Source organism: Dermacentor albipictus, chromosome 9, assembly GCF_038994185.2.
Source record: "Dermacentor albipictus isolate Rhodes 1998 colony chromosome 9, USDA_Dalb.pri_finalv2, whole genome shotgun sequence".
Classification (NCBI taxonomy): Eukaryota; Metazoa; Arthropoda; class Arachnida; order Ixodida; family Ixodidae; genus Dermacentor; species Dermacentor albipictus.
The window spans coordinates 99416624-99430532 of NC_091829.1; the positions used below are offsets into that span (position 1 = coordinate 99416624).

General features: G+C 49.1%; 1 pseudogene; it reads left to right on the top strand.

Annotated features, from left to right (window-relative positions):
* LOC139050172 (uncharacterized) overlaps nucleotides 1–13909 on the top strand; it is a 70359-nt pseudogene that overhangs the window by 21221 nt on the left and 35229 nt on the right.

Genomic DNA, 13909 nt, shown 5'->3' on the forward strand with positions numbered 1-13909 from the left:
TGATTGAACCAAGGGAAGTCAATTAGGGACAATGTCCTCCTGAGTGATTAGGGATCGGAAAGCGATTCGTCGTAAGGGAATCGTTCGAGCGATTTGTTTTCACTACGCTTTTTCACAAGTGACCACATATTCACCTATGATGACGTGGCAAACAAATTTAAAGCATTTTTCGGGCTTTTAGATAACAGAACGGCGCGCTGCATATCGGGCACGCTCTAGTGGGGGAGAGAGAGAGAGAGAGAAACTTTATTTTGGTTCCTTCAAGGATTTAGCGTCTCGAGGTCTCGGTCGTCTTGGGCGCCGGCGACTTGGAGCCTCTTCCAGCAAGGGTGGGCCCCTATTCCAGGGCTCCACTGAGCCTAGCTACCTCACTAGCGTGCTGCACTAAGGCCCCTTGGGCCGTGAGCTCGCAGCTGGTAAGCCGACTCTCCCATTGCTCCGCACTCGGGTTATTGTGTTGGTGGAATGATTTATTGTGTTTACATTCCCATGTGACATGGTATAGTGTGGGTGTGGCCCCGCACCATGGGCAGGTGTCTCTGTATTGTGTTGGGTACATTTTGTTTAGGATGTATAAATTTGGGAAGGAGTTTGTCTGCAATCTGCGCCAACTCGTTGCTTCCTCCTGCGTTAGAGCTTTGTGCGGTGGGGGATATTTGGCTCTCGTCCCTCTGTATAAGTTTAAGATTTCTGTGTATCCTCCCTCACAAGCGTGTGGGTGATACTCCGGGGCGCGCGACTGCTCTGCTCGGAACGTGGTCTCTCGAGCTAGGCTGTCTGCCCTTTCGTTACCCTCTATGCCTGCGTGGGCCGGAATCCAGATTAACTTGTGCGTAACGTTTCTCTCGGCGAAGTTGGCTCCGCCAAGAATTCTGAGGGCGGCTTTGCTAATCCTGCCCCTCGTGTAATTTCTGCACGCTTCCTTCGAGTCTGTTAAGATGTTTAGAGGCCTGCCTGTCCTATATCCTTCTACTGCCGCCAGCGCCACGGCAATTTCTTCGGCCTCCGCTGTGTCGACTGCCTTTGCCGTCGCACATGTGATCAGATTCCCGTCGCCGTCCACCACCACCGCCGTGGCCGCGCGCTTCCCTTCTCGCGGATACGTGGCAGCATCCGTGTACACCGTGTTCTCTAGTAGCGCGAGTGTCTTTTCCACGTATTCGGCTCGCGCCTGCCTTCTGCTCTCGTGGAGGTTGGGGTCCATGTTCTTAGGTACTGGCCTAACACTTATTGTTTTTCTTAAGCAGTCGGGCATGTCTGCGTATCTATCTACGTGTCCACTCGTGTCCCGTCCCAGCCTAGTCAGGAGCGCTCTCCCTGCAGGGGTGCTTTTGAGTCTGGCTTTTTGCGTTTCAAGCAGGGCTTCCGCCAGTTCGCTGAAAGTGTTGTTGATGCCCAGTTGGAGCAGTTTTTCGTTTGAAGTGTTTTTTGGCAGATGGAGAGCCGTCTTGTATGCTTTCCTGATTATCGTGTCCGCCTGTTCCCTCTCTCCTTTGGTCATCGCGTGGTATGGTAGCAAGTAGATGACTCGGCTGACGACCAGGCTGCCGACGAGTTTGAGTGTGTCTTCCTCTTTCATGCCGTATCTTTTTTGGGAGACCCTGTTGATCATCCGGCCCACCTGCTCCGTCACTTTGCTCAGCAGGCTGATGGTGTGGCTGCATTTTCTGCTGCCCTGTAGCCACATGCCCAGGATTTTGATCATATTCTTTTCCGGGATGTTTTGACCATCAAGCGTTACTTCCAGCGTTGCTTGGGTGGGGTGTCTACCTACTCTCAGTAATTCGGATTTTTCTGTGGAGCATACCAGTCCCCTTTCTCTGGTGTACTTTTCGACACAGTGCGCAGCCTCTTGTAGCTTCTCTTGTTTTTCTCCCAGTGAACCTTGCGTGACCCAAACCGTGACGTCGTCCGCGTACATCGCATGTTGGATGCCCTGAATCTCGCCGAGTCGTTTTGCCAGGCCGATCATCGCCACATTAAATAGCACGGGCGATATCACGGAGCCTTGGGGTGTGCCTTTACACGGTGTGGAGAAGGTGTCGCTCCTCAACTCCCCCAGCCCTACCGTTGCCGTTCTGTCGGTTAGGAAGGGAAAAGCGTCTGTGGCAGATTCGTTACAATATCGGGCTTCTGTGCTCTTCTATTCAAATGCGACTACAGATCATTTTACATATTCTATTTATGCATTTCAATATATGTACGGACAGACGTACACATACATACATGCATGCATGCATGCATAAACACATACATACATACATACATACATACATACATACATACATACATACATACATACATACATACATACATACATACATACATACATACATACATACATACATACTGACAAGCGTACTTGTCTTTTTCGGGCGACCCGTTTCACCGCCTAAAAATGTTATCACACAGCGCAGGACGCGCTTGCATGTGTCGGAAGTTTCTGGAACGTTATCGATAGTTCCATCCGCTGTCTGTTGTCGCCGAACCTTGTGCAATCTGATTGCATGTATGCGCGACGCGAATGGCGTAGAACTTTGTGGAAGGCATGCGGGTCCCAGCGATTACTCTGGAACATTCGATGACTGATCTATAAAAGCCGACGCGCTTGACGAAAGTCACCTTTGAAGAGCAACACGTCAGCGTTGCTGTTCAAAGGTGGCGGTTGCTGTCCAAGAACAGTTGACGCCGCTGTCGCAACTGGCTGGCAAAACTTGAACCTCAGCCGGCCGTTCGTAACAACGGTAACTTCAGCACTACCGTGCACAGCGAATTCTGCAACACTAGTCAAAATAGCACCTTCGGCCGTTGAGCCACTTGCGTTCAACAGCACCTGTTTTACCGCGTCGGCAGCCAGTGTCCCAGCGTAAATAAACCCAGTAGGAGTGACGCAGCATTGAAAAGACGCGAGGGCGATGCTTTGCATTGTGCTCTGCAGGAAAACGCGCAAATTTTTAGCAGGTGTCAGAAGAATTGTATTCCGACAATGCGCTTTCAAATAACGATGAAGAGCGAATTGCGTAAGCAGCTGAAGCGCAATATCTTTCCGAAAACAGCTCGTGTGTGAGTGCCACAACATGCAAAATTAATGTGCGTCGAGCATTGCGAGCACAATTGCCCTAACGAACATCAGGCTCAGTCACTGAGCGTCAGGAATCCAGACGAAGGGAACGTGTCCTCAAATCGCGGATACTCAGAATAAAAAAGCCTGGGAAAAAGTACAAAAAAGTACTTGAGGTGCTGAAGGAATACTAACGTCAGCGCACTATTAGAAGCCTCCAGAAAGGCTGACAAAAATGACCTTGGTGCATCAATACATTTAGGACAAGTGAAAAATTACTACGAAGTGTAGCTGACTTTCTCAGAATCGACTAAACGTCATGTCGTTGTAATGTACAACCTATTGCTCGTATGCGCTGCAGGCGGGAACGGTGCTGAGAGGACTGACGAAGACGACGATCGCCGATCGCCCCTAGTATATACCTTATAGACATATTGTCGAGCGTCTTTTCTCCCCGTAACATTTTGGTGCAGAGTGCGGGTTTTGCAAGTCTCCAGGTGAATCTACGCAGCAGACGCTCCTTGGCGAGATCTACAATTCCAGCGCATGGCGGGGTCGAGAATACTTCCAGCAGGTCGCCAACCGTGCCTGAACCATTCACCCTCAACCAACGTACCTTTTCCGGCTGTGACAACACCAACATTGAACATTGGCTTAAACTGTATGAACGGGTGAGCTCTAGCAACGACTGAGACCGGACTGTGATGCTAGCGAAAACCATATTTTACCTGGTGGGTGACGTAAGTGTGGTTTCTGAACCACGAACAGGAACTTACCAGCTGAGAAGTATGTAGGCAACAGCTCATCGAGCTGTTCGGCAAGCCCACCGGACGCCGTCACGCTGCGCAGGAAGTACTTACATGCCGAGCTGAGAACTGCGCCGAGTTCTACGTGACGTGCATACAGGATGTGCTCGAGCTATTTGGCAAAGTCGATGACGCGATGCCGGAAGCGGAAAAGGTTGCGCATATCCTCAAAGGTATCGCGGATGATGCGTTTACACTTCTGGTTTTCGTGAACTACTGCACTATGCAAGACATCCTCAATGAATGTCAACGCTATGAAGAAGTAAAATGTCGCCGCGTTACTCCGAACTTCACACGTTTTCTGAACACGGATGCGACGTCTACCTGCGAGGACCTCAGTCTCCCACCCGTTCTACCCGTTCCTGCTGATGCGACGATATCGTGTGGATCATCCTCCGCGAGATTGAGCTTTTTCACCAGTTCCCTTCAGGTGTGTCACGCCCACGAATGTCATGCAACCATTTTCCCTATCCTAACTGTTGTGCGTCAAGAACTAGCAAACGCAGGATTTCAGACGCTTTGCCTAGTCAACGGATCCGACTAACGCCCGCCCACCATACGTGCGTTATACAGACGCGCAAACGTTCGTCCTGGTGATGATAATTCGGTAGAGTGGCGCACTTCCGAAGACAGGCCCGTCTACTTCTGTTGTGGACGCGTTGGACATATTTTCCGTCATTTTTGCAGTGCTTGGAATTCAAAGCCTTGCCTGAGCAATCGATACGACCGACGTCCAGGTGGTATTTTCCGAGTGCCAGTACAAATTGACTACGACAGCGCTCCCCCATCATCACCAGCACGATCAAGCCGGTCCCCTTGGCAGACCCGACAACTGCCTAGCAGACCTATGTGTCGTCGCTCTCCCTCTCTCTCATACTTCCGCCGCTTAACGGAAAATTACGGGCATAGCTCCCATATGTGAGCTTGCCGCGACGACCCGACCCAAAATTACCTTCCTCACATTACCTGGACATCACAACCTCATCAACCTACACGTGAACGGTATGCCTGTCATTGCACTCATTAACACCGGCACCTGCATATCGGTCATGAACATCAAACCTTCGTATACATGTGAAGAAATTTTTTACCACTGCTGCGATTGCTGCAGTCCGCGTAGCCGATGGCGCGACTCCGGCTTTTGCTGGGTTGTGTACCGCCCGTGCTACTGTTGCCGGACACCACACTTCAGTGTTGTTTTACGTCTGGGATCAGTGCCCACATGCCATAATTTTAGGACTTCACTTTCTTTCGGCGCATTTGGTTCTTATGACTTGGGCTTCGACTCGGCCTGCGGCAGCGGTCAGGCGATGTTGCTCTGCAGGGGAAATCCAGCTGGCGTTACCTCATGCGTCTGAGCCATCTGATCCCGAGCCGATTCGGCTGCATTCCGTCGTTTACATTCATCTACCACATCTATTCGTGACTTACGTCGACGTCTCTCCTGATCCCCCTGTGGACGACGGCGATTACACCGTGTCGCCCACGCTACCATCTTCTGTTCGCAGAATATCATGTTCCCTGACTGGTCATCAGTATAAAGGGCAGTGCCGCATGTCCCCTTATTGTAAATTTAGGCTATTCCCTTAAGTGATACCCCAGGGTATCTCTCTTGCAACCCTAGCTCCAGCCTCCGACTGTCTTGTTTCCGTCTTAACAGAGCCTGATGCCCAGCCCCCTGCTGCTATTGTTGCGACCCCCACGAAGTTAGATAGTCCAACACGCACTAAGAAACCACCTCCGTACTACCACGGCAGAATGGTGTATTCAAGCAGCAAAAGTCCCTACATTTTATCTCTCACGCCTGCCCTTACTCGCGCCTGCGCACAAACGGCTGACGATCCCTCACGGGAAAGTCTCGTATTTTTCGCTCCTTTGAGTGTGCACCGCGGCTACCGAACTATTCTCGGGCACCGGTGCCCCTAGTGGGCGACCCGCAAGGAGGTCAAACAAAGTGGTTGAACGGCTCCCCCGGAGTGGTTGCGCGGGCACAGAAAGTATTCAGGGTTGCCATATTTGGCGATTTCCCACCAAACTTGTATATTAGAGGATCCTGGCGATCAAAAATTGTGCTTGGCGACTTCGCTACTTTCTGGCTACTTCTGGCAGGGTAATTGCAATAGTTATTGATCGAATCACACTACCCCGACAGCCCCCTCGAAGCAACAGCGCCCAAAGACAAATCTTCAACGCCACGCTTTTCTCTTGCAAGCTCCAGAAGCAAATTGAGGAGCTGAAAATATATCATAGCCACCACATGGTCAGTTGCCCTCTTAGACTTGTGATGTAGGGCAGTCCAGGACTTTCGAGATGCTTCAAATACAACGCTCGTAGGCTGAAATCAACGCCTCTGGCAGTACGGTACTGTCATGGATGGATAACTGAAGAAACCGAAGCAGCTCCCTCTGTGTAACAGGAAATAACCAATTTTAAAAGCAATGCTCTTGCATTCTTCGAAAGATGGAAGGAATATTGGTGTCCCAGCGGTAGTGGCCCCAGCGATAGCTCCCTTTATAGTGAAACTAGAAGGCTGTGGTTATTGGCGTCAGAAACCACTGTAACTACCAAAAACGCGTCATGGCCGCTGTAACCTTACGGGTGCCAACGTCTGTGTGATTGTGCGAGTGCGTACCAGAGAGCGTACAACGTGTATTACGCAATAGACTTCACGCGGGAACCTTGAGAGTGAAGTCATACTGGCTAGAGGTAATATAACCATGCTTTCAGGGACTTCAGACTTGCAAATATGGCTACAAAACTGCACAAAGAATCGGCACCTGCAGAGGAGCCTGTTCGATACCAAAGCGCGTCCCAAAAAAGAGCTACATTGAGTGCTGCGTCAACCCCTCCATCTGCATTGACTGAGGCAACCAAGCAGGAGACGGAACCGTCTACTGAAGCAAAGGATGAAGGTGCTGCTGAAAAAGTTGGAGAAGGCCAGGAGGGCAGGAGACGAGTGTCAACCGGGCCAATGAGCGTGTGAGTGAAGGCAGTCTCGGTCGCCGTCCCAAGTGGCGCAAGCCCAGAAAGGAGGGGGAGAGCTACAGCCAAGGTGAGCCCGAAGGCATTGAAAGGCAAGAAGGAACTCCATCTCGGGGTGGGCCCCGTCTTTATCAGCCACATGTCCCTCGGGACCGTTTAGACATAACGCCAGGTGTGAATATCAACGAAAGCAACCCCTCGTCACATCGTTACGTCTGGGCTGACGACATATGCAAGCGTTGATTGTACATTGGGAACATGTCCAGCCAGGTGACCAAGGATGAAGTTCGTGCCCTGTCACATACCATCCGCAGTGTTTGCTTTGTAAACAGGCGCAGTGCATTCCTAGTCTGAGAGCCCAAAGGTGACTACTGCACAGCTGGAGCTCCTGCGCAGCATGTAGCTCAAAAGGCAGCCAGCGCAGGTGTAGCTTAGCAGACCCCGGAGCAGTTTAGCATACAAGTCGGACCACCTGCTGTATGTGCGAGGGTTTCCTAATGACAAAGGCATGGATACTCTTGGGCCGCTGTTTCCTGATGCCTTGCTCATTGACTGCCGTGAAGGCAAAGCGCCGCTGAGATTCAAGGATCATGAAATTGCCTAAGCGCCATGAAAGGAGTTATTGCTCATGATGGGACAGACTACAAGTTCGGCTTTGCAGCCGCTCGCCCCGGATGGCACCGCCGGGGTCTTCCAGGGCTTGCTCGCCGTGCGGCTAATTACGCGCTCCACGCAGGGACGCCACGTACACCTGCACGTAATCACAGCTTCACCGGTAGTGGGTTCACAGTGCACACCGCAAGGTGTTTGAACCCACCACCTCCCATATTCGAAGGAAGAAGCACTCATCGCCCGGCGGCAGCACCCGTGTGGATGAATGAATGTGTGGTTTTTATTGGCGCAAGGGCCAGGTATGGCCAAATAGCGCCATGCAAGTGTTAGTGATTTCGCAATGGAGTGATGGGCTCTATGAAGTTGATGTGACGTGGCTCTAAAGGGGCCTAAAATATAGTCACTGTAAAGTGCGTAAAATGTACGTGTAATAATATTATGGCGATGACAAATGACGTGTACTATGAGCATTAAGGTGCATTGCAACATAATGATACGATATAAAAAATGCATAAATTTCTAAAATTCACTAGAGCACCATGGCCTCGTTAGAGCCCTTGCGCTACGAATTTATTCGGCTCATAACATGTAGAACAACCTCATTTAAAAAATTGAGGACTACTTTGGTGTTTAAAAATGGTTCCTAACCAAGAAACATAGCTGGGTGAAGAGGTATGCAATAACGATATGCAAGAGGAAAATGTTTCTTTCTTTCAGATTCGGCTTTGCGACACTCCAAGAGGGTGTGGAGGACGGTCAGCCTCTCACCACATCGACCACAGGTTCGCGGTTCATTTTAAACTCTTCCATTTGTTAGCAGCTCTCGAAAAGACGGAGTACGTGAAGCAGTTAACGCGTGTGCGGAAGAGGTGCTGTTCATCTATTGCTTTGCCTGGTAGGATAGCCCGATGACGAAGGTATTACTTTTCATGCACCTCTGTTGTAATGCTCAATAATTAGTTGCCCAGTAAAATTAAAACGGGAACAGCAATTCCTCTGGGACAAGGTGGTCAAGTTGCCCTTGATCGAAAAAGCTATGGTTGAAAGTCGTCCAAAACTATATGTAAATCTGAAGGCCTTTTTTATATTTTCTCTGTTTTATGAATATCATTTCCTCGTAAAACGGTCCGATTATGTATAAGCGGTCTTTACTACTAGTGAGACGACAGTTTCATAGACTAGCAATTGAACAACAAGGGTTCATAATTTGAAGCTCTTTTGAGAGAGAACAGTTTGCGGTTTGGGTCAACTGCAATGTGGTCAACACACTTTCACAATTGAATGATCAACTGGTCAGCTCAACTGGTCCAACTGGTCCAACTGATCAACTGGACCCAACTGGTCAGCTCATCTTCGTGCGTCCGATACCAAACTCGAGGTGTGCCACCGAGGTAAAAGACGACGTTGGCGAGCATGATAGTTCGGTCCCACCGGTTATTGCGGCTGACGTGTTCGTAAAGGCTGATCCAGTCCTCGACGTCTTCCCCATCTTTTGCCGAGAATACGCCAGGATCACGGGGAGCGGAGAGGGTGATGTAAGTCGTCGAAGTGGCAGCAGGTGTCGGAGCCGGTGGAGTCGGGTTGGCGTCGCCGGGAGCCATGAAGGTAGGCTCGACGTACCGTCCACTGCGAAGCTCCGTGACGAGGTACAGGGAACGTCCACCTCCACCAAATATGTTACGTAGGAAGACGCAGACGACAAGCTATGTACAAATATATTTGCAAGGGAAATACGCTGCGCTTGGCCAAGAGGCAACAGCCCGCGCTAGCTTCTAAATCGTCGTCGTCGTCTTCACACTGCTGGCCTTTCGTGATCGCACATATTGTGCCGTAGCACTATTATTGATGAAATGTCCAAAAAACTTCAAGTGAATGGTTTCAGCAAAAAGCCGAATATTACCGTAAATGTAAAAACATAATTTTAAATATTGATTTTCATTTGCAAAAAAATGACACCATTCAGTAATCTTCTGAACGTCCCGATTCACCTCGTGTTGGACAGAAGCACGATCATCAGCGACAATTTCAACTGAAATATTTCCTGCTACGCCAATCATGACTACGGGAAATAAAAACAGCCGCACATGGCCGGAGTCTAATGAGAGTCATTCTAAAGAGTGGTCTCTGTATTAGACGTGCTGTTGCCGCTTCCTCAGGTGTGCTTACAAGAACTTTATCAATCATGGATATTTGAGGCATTCATTCAATTTCTAAAGTAACTTCTGTGGGAAATATTGTCGAATTCCTGGATGAAATCCATAAAAAATGGCGTCACATTGGTTGTCATAACTTGTTACTGCGAAATTACGGACGGATTCCATTAGCTCAAATACGTAAAATAGCCTTCTTAAAACCGGCGCTGGTATCTTAGTGATATATTTTCATGACGGCTAATGACAGCTGAAATGCTGCGTTTGTTTTCACACTGTAAGATTAGATATGCGGCACGATTCAAAAGAGAGAAAAAAAACAAATCACGAGTTCTTCCTATAACGAAATGACGGTCAGTGTACATTGCACCACATTTTTTCTTGTCGACCTTCGTTACACGAGGACTAAATTCTATTCTTCGACGTATGTTCTTAATATAACGATAACACTTGCGCGACCTTTCTTACAGAATAAATGCGCACGCTTTCTGTCGTTGTTCTACCTCAAATTCGCCCTCAGATTGCTTGGTCTGACTGCAGTAAAGTGATTTGTTCCAATTCATGTGAACGACCTCAGCCGCTCCGAACATTACCCTTGTCTGTACAGTCGATCTATTTTATTGTCCTGCTGTTTTCTAAGGCCGAAGAAAAATTAATTGCAATTGCTACTGGTAAATTAATTTAGTGCTACACATGGGGACATCCACCAGTCGAATGCAATTAGTGAGCTTGAAGGAAGCGCAGCGTTTAAACGCATTCAAACTGATTTTGTAACGGACGAAGAAGATACCAAATTTATTAGCACAATGTGCTACCTATATTGACCAGTATGCTGTGAAGCATAAATATAATGGGATGACTACGAATTTGCAGACTACCATTGTTCATCATGAGCACGGAGTTGTTGCGTCGTAAAGTGAGTTTTGGCCAATACAAATAAATTTCGATATTACAGGACGTTCTAGAAGGCTATTATTAAGCAACGTTCCTAACTTCCATATGATTGAAATGTTGCTCAAGTTGCCGCTAAAACACCGGTTGCTGATTAGAATACATTGTGGCTAAACAGACAAGAATGTCGCCGATTAAAGATGTTTCGTTTAGACGGCCCGAACAAACGCAAGGGGTGGAAGGGTGACGCAAAGGGTGGAAGGTGAAACTTGTTTAGGATCGCACGGCGACAATGTTGTCGACAATGCAGGCCAGTGAGGGGCGTCCTGCAGGTGGCTTGCACCACGAAGAACCGTACCTTTCTGCTCTGCGCTGCCTTTTCAGCGTCATCTGCTACAGCACGTGGTGAGGAGGCCCAGAAGACCAGCTTCGCTGCCTAAGCAGGTGATACCTTGTAAACATATTTACATGAGTAATGCAGCCAACCGCGCCAGCTTTCGAAACAGCGGGTGGGGGGGGGGGGGGGGGGGGGCATATGGCCAGCTTTGCCCTCCACCCACTAATGGTGGTGGAGGGAGACGAGGCCCCCACTGCCCCTCCCCCTATACGGTAGATAGGCATATGTAAGCTAGATAGTACTGGAGGCTATCAAGTCCTCTGGGCTCGCCCTGAAGTCGGAAAAGTGCCGTTTTGCTTACGAAGGACTTCTTTTCCTAGGTGACGTCACCAGTAAGTTTGGACAAGGTAGTGCGCAGGTTCCTTGACATGTGTGCCTATTGCAGGTGATTTGTGATGGAGGTTTTCAAAATTACAGAACCCTTAACTCATCTTTAAAAAATTATGGGGTTTTACGTGCCAAAACCACTTTCTGATTATGAGGCACGCCGTAGTGGTGGACTCCGCAAATTTCGACCTCCTGGAGTTCTTTACCGTGCACCTAAATCTAAGTACACGGGTGTTTTCGCATTTCGCCCCCATCGAAATGCGGCCGCCGTGGCCGGCATACGATCCCGCGACCTCATGCTCAGCAGCCCAATACACAGAGCAACCACGGCGGGTAACTCATCTTACGAATGCTCACGTCGACTTTAAATGGAAGACACGGTAGGCCGATGCATTCGAGGAGCTGAAACGATGGCTGCAGTCACCACTGGTGCTTTCACATTTCTACGAAGATGTCGAGACCGCCATCCAAACCGACGCGAGAAACGTTGGCTTCCGTGTAATGCTAGTTCAGAGAAAAGACGGAGTTGAAAGCGTAATAGCTTAGACTAGTTGGAACCTCTCAAAACTGAAGTGATTTATTCTACGATGGAAAAACATTGCCTGGGTATCATTTGGGCTGCGGCGAATTTGCCGCCTTAAACATATACGGCAGGCATTTCAAAGTGGTAAGCGACGACCAGGCCTTATTTTGGCAGGCAAACTCCAAGGATCCTTGAGATCGCCTAGATCGGTGGAGTCTCAGACTCCAGAAATTCGACATCACCAATGTGTATACCAAGTGAAACCAATATGATGCCGGCTGCCTGTCACGCCTCCCTATTGACCAGCCATCCGAAGACAATGTGGACGATGCGCCTTCCTAGGAACAATAACTGCAGACGACTTCAGCGAAGAGCAACGAGTACACCCGGAATTACGAAGGCTTTTGGAGCACCTAGAAGGCAAGACCGGCGTTGACCTTAGGGTATTTCGGTGGATACTGTTCTCGTATTGCTTGCACAACGACATCTTCGTAAAAAAGAACTTGTCCCCTGTCCGTGAAAACAACCTTCTCGTTGTACCAGCAGCACTCGGGCTCGAAGTCTTGCATGTCCGGCATGACGATCAGACAGCCGGGCAACTTGGCTTTTCCCGAACGCTAAAAAGAATACAAGAGGAGTGTATCGGTAGCGCGTGACCGCCAACGTCGCCCGCTACATCAAGACATGCCGTGACTGCCAATGTTACAACACAACTCCGGCAAGGTCAGCGGAATTCCTGTATCCGATAGAGCCACCTTTGCCGATCGGTTCATGAGATCATGAAAGAGTTGCTCGGACAGTCTCCGACATATTTGGAAACGGGTTCTTTGCACTTTTTTGTATAAATTCTGCTGATCACTGATTGTGACAATGTTTGACAGTGACCTACGTTGTTGTGTTCGATGTTCCGGCCTCCCCTTATGTAATGCCCCTTCCAGGGGTATTTAAGGGCCACAAAATGATGAGTGGGCCGTTGTGGCCACCGACTACCTTGCCTGCTACACTGAAACGAAAGCTCTGCCCAACGGTAGTGCAGCAGAAGTAGCGAAATATTTCGTTGAGAACGTCCTGTCACGGCATGGTGCGACAGAAGCCCTCATTACTGACAGAGGAACGACTTTCACAGCTGAGCTTATTGAAGCCGCACCGCAGTATTCCGAGAGAAGCCACCGTAGGAGCACTGCCTACCAACCACATGCGAGTGGCCTAACGGGACGTCTGAATAAGACGCTTGAGAGCGTGTTAGCGATGTGCGTCGAAGTCCAACAAAAGATTTTGGATGCTGTCCTGCGGTACGTAAACTTCGCTTCCAACATGGCGCTACAAGAAAGCGCAGATCACGCCGTTCTAACTGGTTTACAGCAGGAACCCGACGACGACTCTCGACACATTGCTGCCGCACATCACCGACAGATAGAATCTTTCGGTCGTCAGCATTACCAGGGCGCCGAAGAAGCCCGACAGCTCGTCCGGCCACGCACAAACCAGCAGAAAACAGGCAGCTGACATTACAATGTTCAACGACGTTAAGTGCAGTACGAGCCCGGCGACTGCGTTTGGAGTCTACGGGCACTACCAATATGCCGACGAACACTATGCGAGGCGCTTTTGCGATGATGATAGCTATAGTGGCTTGTTGGTACGGCATATCTTATTCCGTTGGCTACGAGAACAGGCTACGAGAACACAATAACAAAGTAAACAACTTGGCCGCTGACCGCTTTCTTTCCATCGATTGCCAGAGATGCAAATGCAAGCCTGGATTTAAAGAAACAGTCATCATGAGTAGAAGCAGGTGTGAGATGAAGCGCTTGATAATAGAAGTTAGACACATATCAGCATTCGGCGACGCACGCGTCAGTACACCTTCCATTTCATTATCCTCAAAGAGCTCAATTGCCTCCGTTAGCGCTGAACGCGCACATGTTTGTGGACATGTGAGGAAAAAAACTGCTTGCATGTGGTTCCCACTTTATTTGTTGTTGATTTTTACCACATTTACACGTGCTATATGACGTTTTCAAGGTGCATATATACCGACGAGAACGGACAATAAATTTGTTGTTGAAAGTTAGAGCTGTGTGTGTCAGATGTACCTTTCTGTTGTCCTTCTTTAGCTTGCGCTATAACAAAATAAGATGAGCTTTTGCGACCCTATTT